Raw genomic sequence first — 12,366 nt, forward strand, 5'->3', positions numbered from 1 at the left:
GCCTGTAGGCATCCTGGGGAGGCGGGTAAGAGCCAGCAAAGGTACAGCAGTTGGAGCTAAGGTCACTGCAGCCAGAGCCTGAGGAGGTGAGGAAGGGTGTCACACCTGAACAGGCAGAGTACCCAAGTCACAAAAATGTCCTCACAGTAGCAGCAGGAGTCCTATCACAGCCAGGAGAGGGATGAAGAAACAGCTCCTCCCACACAGCAGCTGAGACAGAGAGCTGTTCCCAGGATTGTTGATTCCCTGTCAGTGGCTCTCACAGGAGCTGTAAAAGCACCGAGAGCCACCAGAGATGCTGTCTAGCAGGCTGGAGCAGAGAGAGTGTGCACCCAGCAAGGTCCCAGGCAAGGCCCCTGGTGTTGCTGCTGTGAGAAGCACGTGCTGAGAATCCTGCCATCCATGTTGATGCAGACAGGGTGTGGTGAGCTACAGGAGCAGAGTCTCAAAGTCCAGAGGATTGACAGACACCATGCAAGCTTATCCCTGACTCACATCACTGACCAATGCAGCCGGGAGGATCCACATCACCGACCAATGCAGCCTGGAGGATCCTTCAGATTAGAAGAGAGAGGACTGAAAAAGGATGTGAGGAGTTTGGAAAGGCAATGCCAGACAAAACTCAGAACTTTCTGCTTCCCACTGGCCAGACCTCAACCTCCCTGGGATAGAGTCTTCTGGAGGCCCAAGACGAAGGAAGCCGTGTGACCATGCAACGTTATCTCCACCACACTAACTCACAGGGCTCTCCTGCCATTGTTTCTTTCTCCCCTTACTTCTGCCTAACAGGTTTCTAGACTATCTAGGCTAAGATGAACGCCCTAACAGCAGTGCCACTGGGAGCCCAGGTTCAAGTCCATCAGAACCTGTTTCCCTCACCTGTCACTGGTCCGGGGGTGATCGTGTGGCTGAATCCAACTATAGATAATCCATGAAGGAATAGCCCAGTTACTTGAGTGAGGACGTTCCTGCTTCTCTTGTCACTAGCAACCATGGCTGGCCAACCCAGGGGATGGCGGGACCAAGAGAAGAGTGGAAAAATGGAACCAAATTCCTGTTGTCTACCTGAAGCCTACCTGACCTCTGAATTTATTTTAAGATATCAAAGTCCAGATCTGTTGCAGGCAGTTGGAAATGAGTATCCATTTCTTAAAGTATCAGGGCAAGAATAGTGAGCACTCATTTCCCAACCCTTTGCCTTGGTTTCTGCAGTCTCTTACAGATGAGGAAATGATGTCGTGTTCAGAAAAAAAAAAACAAAAAACAGCATTATTGTGGGACCAGGATCTTGTGATAGCTATAGCACTAAGAGAAAACCTGTCAGGGCAGGAGAGATGGCTCCTTGGATAAGGGCATTGGCTACTCTTTCAGAGGTCCTCTGTTCAATTCCCAGCACCCACATGGTGACTCACAACCATCTATAAAGGGTTCTGCTGCCCTCTTCTGTCTGATACCCTCATCCATCACACATGTATACATGCAACTAGAGCATTCACATACATAAAATACATAAGTAAACATTTAAAAAATGAGAAAAACTGTAAATCTAAAGTTCTATATGTGGCAAAAACCAAAAAAAAAAAAATCCTCAGGAATGAAGAAATCAAGACAACCTGAAGCAGAGGAACCTGAAGAGAGCTCATGGCCAGCAGGCCTGGGCTGAAGGAAGTGCTTCAAGCGATTTCTTCAGCTGTAAAAATCAAGATGACTCCGTGAGGAACTTTGAATTCAGAATGAGGAAAAGCCACAATAAATGTGTGGGAGATGTAACAAAATACAATATCCATTCATGACTTGAATTTTCAGCATCCTCAACCTACTAATATTTACTTTAAGCTCTTTATTAAACCAATCAGGTGTTTTAGGCAGGCACAGTAACACAGCTTCACAGATAAATGCCACATAAAAGAATGCAACATATCTTTGCATCATTAAACAAATATTCCACAGCATAAACAAATGTAACACATCTTCAACTAATATTCCACAACAAGGGCTTCTCTTCATAGCACTGGCTGTCTTGGAACTCACTTTGTAGACCAGGCTGGTCTCAAACTCATAGAGATCCACCTGCTTCTGTTTCCGAGTGCTGGGATTAAAGTCTTGTGCTACCACCACCTGGAGAATAAAAGTATTTTTAGACAGCAGTGAACAATTGAAAATAAAAACTTGTAAATATGTGCTATGTTCTAGAGCTCAAAAATTTCTCAGGTAGTAATCTAACATACCACATACACAATCTATAGGCTGAAAATTACAAATGGGAATTTCTGCTTCAGCTCCAGGTAGAAAGCTTGGATGCCATGGTGTGGGGAGACACACAAATCCAGAGAAGCAAACCTGATCTACTTGCCTGAAATAGAAGCTTCTGGAATCAGAAGACCACAGGATCCCGCTAAATGCTAACAATTGCTGAACACTAGCACATGCGTGAGGAGCCCCTGGGAGCACAGGCTAAGAGTTGGGTACTTTAGTGAAGCTCACCAGACCTTCTTAAAAGAGAGAGAAAGAGAAAGAAAGGAAGGAAGGAAGGAAGGAAGGAAGGAAGGAAGGAAGGAAGGAAGGAAGGAAGGACGGACGGAAGGAAGGAAGGAAGGAAAAGAAAAAGAAAGACGTACTTCAGCTTCCATTTTCTGACACTCATGTACCACTTTCAGCAAACTATCGCAAGGCATGCTAATAAGCAAGAGAAAGCGACAGTCCAGGGGCTGGGGGGTGGCTCCATCAAGCTCTTTCTGAATGAACACAAAGACTTCAGTTCGGATCCCAAAAACCATGAACACAGAGGTGTGTGAATCCCAAAGCTTTTATTGTGAGATGGGAGGTAGGGAGAGGGGAATCCCAGGAAACTGTTGCTAGCTACAATGGTGTGTGAGAAAAGACCCTGCCTCAAATAAAGTGGAAGGCTAGGATACCTGAGGTTGATCTCTGAGCTCTATATGTATGCCATGGCATTCTCTCTCTCTCTCTCTCGCTCTCTCTCGCTCTCTCTCATTCTGTCTCTCCCCCCTTTTCCTTCTCCCCTTCTTCTCCCTCCCCCCACCTCTCTCTTTCACACACATACACAGAGGATCCAGACTCAGATGTTCAGATGTCTCAGATGTGACACAGATAGATGGTGGAGTTAACACAAAGGAAACCTAAAGGGTTCATCATCAATGTGCCAAGGGCTCTAATGGAAAACATAGGCTACATGCAAGAAGAGGCAGACCATGTAAATGCAAAGGCAGAAATTCTAAGAATCAAAAGGAGTTAGAAGAAAAAATATTTAATGCAGCAAAGAAGAAAAAGAAATGCCGGGGCTCAGCAGTTAAGAGCACTGCCTGCTCTTCCAAAGGTCCTGAGTTCAATTCCCAGCAACGACATCTTGACTCACAACCATCTGTAATGAGGTCTAGTACCCTCTCTGGCCTGCAGGCATACAAGTAGGGAGATATTATATGCATAATAAATGAATATTAAAAAAAGAAAAAGAAATGTCTTTGATGGGGCTCACCATCCCATGGATGTGGTTTTAAAAAGTCCCTGACTTGAAAACGAGTCAATAGAGACCCCATGACTGAAATGTGAGGACAGAAATGAGTGTGGAGAAAATAGAATAGTGAGATGGGAGGAACAAGGGACAGAGGACAAGGAGGGTATCCCAAGCTTCTGTGCATTCCTGGGCATGTCCTCCTCCCCGCATCCTGATGTGTTCATTGACCGAGAAACTCATCAAATATGCTCTGTCTGAGGTTTTTTTTTAATAATTTATTTCTTTTTAATTTGATGTGTATTGATGTCTGCCTGCATGTCTATCTGTGTACGGGTGTTGAATCCTCTGGACCTGGAGTTACAAACAGTTGTGAGCTGCCATGTGTGTACTAGGACCCAAACCTGGTGCCTCTGGAAGAACAGCCAGTGCTCTTTACCACTGAACTGTCTCTCCAGCCCCTTATGCCAGAAACTTAACATCACTTATTCTCCAACCTCTATGCCACCTTTGTAGGTCTGGCCCCAAGAATGGAGCTGAGGGGTCCAACCCTTCGGTCATCTGGTCTTTCCGGTGACCAGTTTCACCCTGAATCTATCTGAGATCCCTACACCGAGTCTCCTCGGGTGTAATCAAAAGGGAGCTCTTTGCTTTGTTTGATTTCTGTGTGCATATATGGGTGAAGGGTGTGTGTGTGTGTCATGCACATGTGTGTGTAGGGGTAGATGTATGGGTGCGAGTGTGTGGTACATGTGTGTGTTTAGGTGTAGTTGTGTACACACGTGTATGGAGGCCTGAAGCTGACATGGTTGTCTACCTTGACCACTTCACTTTTTTGGTTGAGTCAGAGTCTTTCACTGGAGCCAGAGCTACATGCTTCTGGTTTAACTAGTGAGCTCAAAGGGCTCTTTCTAAGTGTTAAACGATACTCAAATCTCTGAGGAAACTCCAAGGATTTTAGGAATTCTGTGCCAGAAACCAAAGAAAAGAGCAGACTGACTTCTTACAGCCACAGATTATGAGTACTAAGTGAAAACGCCAGGAGGCTCTGTCTTGAATGGGGCTCCTGAATAGGCACCAAAGCTGAAAATCAAAATGGAGTCACTGGTGCTAAGTCACCCATCACTGATTGGAAGCTGTTTACCAACCTGAGTAGACAGAAAAGAGAACTCACAGTCAACTCCCCAGGCATGACAACTCCAGCTGCCATAACAAAATTCCCTCAGCCTTAACTGTCACACCAAAATGGAATGTAACTCCTCAGATGTCTCCCTGTCCCCGACTGACCCGGAACTGAATTTGAAATGACCAGCATACATTTGCTTTTATGTCTGCTTTGTTCACATCTTTCTCAGTCTGTAGAGCTTATTCCTGCTCGGCTCGTGGGCACGCTGACTCTGCTTTATAAAATGAAGGATTACCCGATGCTAGAATGAAACAATAAAGCTGATTGAGAACTTTAGAGTAAACTCTTGTCATTTTGTTCTCTGACAACAGTAATTAATGTGCCGGGAAGCTATCCAATTTCTTTCCCGGCCACAGGATGCTCCAGTGCCTCCAGGCAGCAGAAGTTTGTGCAAACGGGCCTTGATTAGTTTCACTGGGACGGTTCTGTAACTAGGGAGAGACTAGCACCAACCTAAATGATGCCACAGAATATGAACCCAGAAGGTAAGAAAGGAGCGGGGAGAGGGAGGGAGACAGGAGTCTCAGAAATCTCCAAGTGATACCTGTTCCATTTTTCTCATGAAACTCCCCAGTGCTGATTGATACTGGAATGCTCTAAAAACTCCATGACAAAGTGGCCCATTTTTCCCTATTTAACCCAGAATTCCCAAACTTCAGTTGACTTTGGAATTTTTTTTCAAAATGCCAAATAAGAAAGAGTTCGGGTAAACCCATTTGGGGACAGGACTACAGATCTGGTTGCAGACCGTGGTGGCTGGGGACGGATTTCATATGTAGCAGTCAGTTCTTTCCTTCAGATCACATTCTTTGCCATCATTTTCTCCCAAACTTTAGGCCAGTCTTAGGGACATAAAGTAGCTAGATGTTGCTTGCTTGAAGGTCAGGGACAGTAGAGAGTAACAACAACCACATCCATAGGGCCCACGACACATCAGGCCTTGTCAGCACTCCCTGAATGTTAGCCATTTTAGTTGTCATGACAACTAATTATGTCATATACACATGTGAAAATGGAGACAGAGTCACTCGTCAAGTTATAAGTCACACATGGAGAGAGAGAAGTTTTCAACTTTACCCTTTTTCCTCCAAAGTTTTAATGACTTCAGTTCGGTCCATGAAATTAATTGACATTCAAAAAAACCAACAAAAAGAATGCATAGATTTTATTCTATGTTTAAATATAAGAGCCACAAATATCTGGTAATTGTCTCACAGAGGGACAAGTTGGCTGAACTTCCTGCAGAGGTTTACAAAACAAAGCTTTGAGGCTGTGGGAGGTCGGGAGAGGAGGAAGGTAACAAACGAGGGTTATCTTTTTTGTTTTGTTGTGGAATATCTGTTTAACCAGGTAAAGATGTGTCACATTTGTTAATGTTGCAGAATATTACTTTAACTGTGTAAAGGTGTGCTACCTTTGCTTATACTGCATTTGTTTAGCAATGGAAGGATGTGTATTTAATTCTGTAAAGATGTGTTGCATTTGTTTCATCCTGCCTGCCTAAGGCATCTGATTGGTCTTTTACTAAAAGCTGAATGGCCAATAGTGAGGTAGGAGAGGGATAGGCGGGGCTGGCTGGCAGAGAGAGTGAATAGGAGGACAAATCTAGGCTGAAGAAGGGAGGAATGAGAGAAGACAAGAGAACAAAGGACAGACTTGCCCGGGGCAAGAAGCCAGCCTGTTGCCAGACAGACAGACATAGAGGAGCCGTTAAAGTAAGATATACAGAAAGAAAAGTTTTAAAAAAAAAAACTGAGGCAAAAGGTAAATGAAGAGACACAGGTTAATTTAAGCTAAAAGAGCTAGCCAGATAAGTGCCTAAACTAGGCCGAGTGTCCAAAACTTATAAGTCTCCATGTTATGATTTGGGATCAGGTTGGTGGCCCTAAAGAAAAAGCCTGGTACACTGTTGTCTTTTAGCTCAGTGCTCAGGGGTTAAACCCAGGTCCTCATACAACTAAACACTCTACTACTAAGCCCCAGCCTACGGGTTGTATTAAAACACGGGTGAAGTCTCCCAGTTCATCCATCTGGGCTGCATGTGTCAAGTCCCTTCTCCTCAGCACCCGCACTCCCTCAAACTGTTCATGTAAAAATGTCCTTCTGAAACAAAAGAATCTCAGGAGAGTCTCACAGAAAAGTCTACCAAATCTACTGTTTACTATTGTAGAGAGATGCAAATTCTATTCTGCAGGGCCTGGGATACAGCTTAATAGAAGAACATAAAGATGAAGACCTAGGTTAGATACATGGTACCACAAACAGAACTCGATTAAGCTGTTTAGAGAAGTTCCATGTATACGTTCTAAGTGCTGCGAGCTCTAGATATGACTACATCAAATTCCTTTCATACATTGTCTCTTAAGAGTTCAGGAATCTGGATGTGACTCAGTGGCGGGGTACTGGGGCCCTGGGTTTGGTCTCTATCTCTGAAAGAACCAAATACGATGGAGAGTTCTTGTTGAGACCTTATTCTACGGCAGGCTCCAGGCTACGTCCTTTCTAGGTGGCATTTTATTTTCTCAGTCCTCTGAGACAGGTGTTATTACTAGCCCCATTTTACAAACCAGGGCTAAAAGGTGAGGGGGAAAAAGACGCAGAAGTTGGGCATCGTGGTGCACGCCTTTAATCCCAGCACTCAGGAGGCAGAGGCAGGTAGATCTCTGTGAGTTTGAAGCCAGCCTGGACTACATAGAGAGTTCCAGGACAGCCAGGGTTGTTACATAGAGAAACCTTGTCTTGAAAAAAGAAAGGAAGTAAAAAAGAAAGGAAGGAAGGAAAGAAGGAAGGCAAAAAGAAAGAAAGGAAGAAAGAAAGAAAGAAAGAAAGAAAGAAAGGAAGGAAGGAAGGAAGGAAGGAAGGAAGGAAGAAAGAAAGGAAGAAAGAAAGAGAGAGGTTTAATGTTCTTGTTCAAGGTCACAGCTATTATTAAATCCTGGGGTCTGGATTCAAATTCTAGCAATAACTTAGTGTCTCTGGCCGGCAACTAAAGCTTTGTTAAGAGAAGTTCAGGTGGGGACCACACTTGAGAGGTTGAGCAGTTTCCTAGGATGGCTCAGGCTCTGGGTTTGATTCCCAGCACTGCAGAGGCAGGAAACCACTGTGTTGTTCTGACCTAGCTGTGGCTCATCTATAAGACAAATGACAGCATGAGACCCTTTGATGAGACAGGGATCAAGGGCCTGGAGAGCCATCTTGCTGCTCTTGAAGAAGACCTGGGTTTGATTCCCAGGGACCTACTTGGCAGCTCACAGCCTCTGTTACCCCAGTTGCAGGGTATCCGATGCCCTCTTCTGGCCTCCTTGGATTCCTAGCACTCGTATGATGCACACATACATGCAGGCAAACACCACAAATAAAATAGTTTTTCTTAAAAGTGTACACCTTGAAGGGCTGGAGAGCTGGCTCAGTGTTTAAGATCACATGCTACTCTTCCAGAGGACCTTCGTTCAGAACCCACATCAGACAGCTCACAACTGCCTATGACTCCAGCTCCTGGAGATCCAAAACCACCTTCAGGCCTTCAAGGACACGTGTGTGTGTGTGTGTGTGTGTGTGTGTGTGTGTGTACACACACACACTTTTTAAAATTAAAAAATAAAATTAGAGTATACACCGTTATTTAAAAATAAAAAGACAGATCAAGACCCCTCTCTGCTTTTGTCATCAGAGGACTAAATAAATAAGTGGTTCAAATGTAAAACAACCCAGACCCTAGATTTCTGGGTACCTCTCAACAGCAGAGTATGAGGCCCTGGGTTCCAACCCCAACATCACAGAACAAGTGAAGGAGTAATAGAATCAGAATTTTTCCACAATTATTTTTCCTGTTCTTTAAAAACACTGATGAAAAGAAAAGCCAAGATTTATATACTGGCATTATACAGAGCACTAACCCACAGTCTGGGTGACTCTTCTAGGCAAACCCTAGCCTGGCAGTATCCTTGTTAAGGAACACAGAGACCCCTGCTAGATAAGCTGGAGGGTGTGGCCCAGCACTCACCGACATCAAGTGGCATTTATCTTCGGAAATGGCTCTCAAACATTTTTATTTCATTGGCATGAGCTTTTCAACAGAACCTTGGAGCTATTAGCTAGAACACGAGGGCTTTTTAATAGCTCCTAACGCAGTGAGCCTCAGTAATTTAGAAGAGAGCGGATGAGCTGACGGGAGCAGGGGGATTTCTGCTGAAGAAAACAAATGTGTTCTCTGCTGCCCTGCTTCTGCTTCTGCCTGGGCAGAGGCAAACACACACACGCAGGAGTGGGATGGAACTTTCCAGCGGGTGGTTTGGCGATAGCAGGAGGGAGTGTGTTGTGAAAATGAAAATTACTGATAATTAGCTGTAAGAGCCTGTAAGAGAGAAAAATGGTGACAGGTTATAGACTCTGTTTCTACCAGGGACTGAGTCTTATCGGGGGCTGTGTGAATTCATGTGTCTTTTGCAGGGGGATTTAGCAATGTCGACACTTAGACCAGCAATTCCACTTCTAGGCAACAAGATTTTTAGAGATGATTTATTATTGTTTGTGTGTGTGTGTGTGTGTGTGTGTGTGTGTGTGTGTGTTAGGCATATGGGGTGCACGTGTGACAGCCTGTGTGGGAAGGTCAGAGGGCAACTTCTGGGAAGTGGGTTCTCTCCCTCCATCCTTCTGTGGTTCCAGGAATTGAGCACAGATATTTTGGCTTTCATAGCAAGCACCTTTACCTGCTGAGTCCTCCTGCCACCCTGGGAATCCATTTTATATCAATATAATACTCTCCATGTACAAAAAAAAAAATACCCAGAGGGTTGGAGAGGTGGCCCAGCAGATAGGAGTACTTGCCACTAAGCTTGATGACCTGAGTCTGAGGCCTGGAAGCCACATAGGAGAAGAGAGAATCAGCAGCTCCTCCAAATTGTCCTCTGACCTTCACAAGTGTGCTGTATGTGTCCACACACACACATCAGTGTAAACACATTGTTAAAGGAATGGCTGAAAAGATGTTCACTGTGGTACCAGTCTCATGTGTGAAAGCTAGAAGTGGAGCTGGGGTTCGGCTCGGTGTGACAGTCTTGGCTAGTCCATGCAAGGCCCTGGGCCACCACACTCCCAGGACTGCAAAAACCAAAGACAAGACGTAACCTATGTCCATCAATGTGGCATAGCCGTGGTTTAGACTAACTCTTCGCTAGTAAATGGAATGAAATAAATCTATATACTCCGACAAAGATGCCCTTGGTATGTGAGGTGGTGAAAAATTGCAAACTGAAAAATAATATCCATCATCCAATTCCATTTAAAAATGTCTTTAATGTTAATATATTCATAAGACTATCTGGGAGAATATATACTGATGATTACCAGTGGTTACCTCAGGGGGGATGAGAAACATTGTCTGTAATGTTTCCATTTTTATGAGCACGCATAACTCTTGCCAAGGAAGGTGGGGGGAGTTGAATTACTTCCTCAAGAGGAAAAAGAAGATGAGAAACGGCTGGAAACATTCTTCGTTCAGTTTCTAGTGGAAGGGTTCTGTGTACTTCCACGGTGAGTGCATCTCAGATCCAAGCCATCCGGGCAAGGGTGAGGGTTCTTCAGCATGAATCAAAACGCTGTTGGCACACAGGGAGCCTGACGCCCCAAGTCTGCACTCGGCCTTTCTCCCGACTCTCTCTCCATGCTGCAATTACACTCATGGTTCCCACGCAGCTCACTTCCCATTCCTGTGTGCCAAACCCGTCACAGGCCATTCCAAGACCTGGCTTTGTGGCCTGCACTGCCTCTGCTGCCTCTCTGCTCTCCAAAAGCCTATTCATATCCCCTTCTTGGGAGGATCGGCTATTCCTTACAGCTCTAGGTGCCTGCTGCATTACTGCATGTTTTGTTGCTTAACGTCTGTCCGTCCCAGACTTTGGGTTTCTGCACAGCAGCTCTACTGGGGGAAAAATCTCGGCGCCAATCTCACTGCAGTGTGGAGAGCGTGAAGCCAAGTAACCGTCCTTCCAGTTGAATGAGTCTGAGCTATTCCTGCCTCTCTCCCCAGCCCTGCTGGGCCTGGCCATTTTTTACATTACGTCACGGTGACCCTGTGGCAAGAGCTCCTCACAGGCTATTTGACTCCACTGGGTCCCTGCTCAAAACCCTCCAAGGATGGACTAGAATGAGAGAGACCTTGACGTGTGGCCAGGTCTGAAACCACATGCTTGTGTGAATTCGAACAGGTTGCTCTCTCCTGAGCTGCTTCACCTGTAAAATGGAGATGATGATGTCATTACTCATCTTCTCCCTCCTCTCTATCGTGTGTGTGTGTGTGTGTGTGTGTGTGTGTGTGTGTGTGTGTGCAGGGATGTCTCAGAGATAGAGCATCTGCTTAGCCTGTGTGAGGTTCCCAGTTCTATCCAGTGTGCCCCTGAATGTATGCCGAGGTGCCATAGCACACACTCAGAAGTCAGAGGGCAACCTCCAATAGGTCTGAGATGGGTCTCTGGGTGTCCTCCCGTGTATGCCACAGGCTAGCCACCCCTCGAGCTGCTCAAGCTGTTCTCCTGTTTCTGTCCCCCCATCTCACCATAGGAATTCGGAGGTTACAGACTTGGGCCACCACATCTGGTTTTCCATGGTTCCGGTGATCTAAACTTAGGTCTTCACATTTGCACAAGTAAGCGCTCTTCTACCTGGATTCTCTCCACAGTTGGGGTTGTTGTTGTTTTAAATGTTCATTTTATGTGTATGAATGATCACCTGCATGTATGTATGTATGTATGTATGTATGCCACGTGCATGCTCAGAGTTCAGAAGGAGGCATCAGATACGAGATCTCCTGGAGCTGGAGTTACAGATGGTTGTAAGCCACCATATGGGTGCTGGGAACTTAACCGCTGAGCCACCCTTTCAGCCCCATTGGTTGGCCTGGTGTCATTTACTGTGATTGGGAGGCAGCTCGGGGCTTTGAACATGCTAAACGGTCTCCCTGGCGCTGAGTCTCCCCACCCAGCCCTACTGATTGCCATTTTCTTTCTGGAGTAGGATCTTTCAGAATTTCTCAGTTCAACCTAAAACTCACTATGCTGCCAAAGCTTGTTGAGGCTCACACCCTCCCGCCTTGGTTCCACAAGTAGCTCGGAATGCAGGAGGTCGAGCTGATCTTTGAGAGGCAGGCAAGGTAGAGAAGAAAGTACAGTTTTCAAATGGTCTTGGAGCTCAGCCATGTCCTGACGGCTCCTGCCGTTGAGCAAGTTCCTCTCATGGTGTAAAGAACTCTATTCTATCAAATCCCATTTTCTGCAGAAAAACAATAAAAAAAAAAAACATGTAAATTAAAGAGCCTTTTGTGAGACCATCCCCAAAGGGGCACGGACTGTTCTCTGATCCTAAAATTGAACGTAAATAGGAGGGAATGTTTGCCCAATGTGTTCCCTTATGTGGAGCATTTTATCTGTTATCAGCCTTGAAAGATCTTTTCATGTGAAGAAACCATGGCCAGTTTCTAACGATTACAATATTCTGGTGGTGGAGTGGGCATGTTTTAAATTTTTTGTTTTTCTAAATCTTAAAAATCTCCTACAACTTAGAGTGACAGCTGCACAGTGTTGTGAGTGTGGTCGCCTGTGTCTCTATCCCAGCTCTTGGGAGACAGAGGCAGGTTGTGAGTCAGAGGCCAGCCTGGGCTACAAAGCAAATTCTAGACCAGTTGCACAGTTTGACCCTGTCTCAAAAATCAAAA

This window comes from Myodes glareolus, chromosome 3, assembly GCF_982192425.1.
Source record: "Myodes glareolus chromosome 3, mMyoGla1.1, whole genome shotgun sequence".
NCBI classification, from domain to species: Eukaryota; Metazoa; Chordata; class Mammalia; order Rodentia; family Cricetidae; genus Myodes; species Myodes glareolus.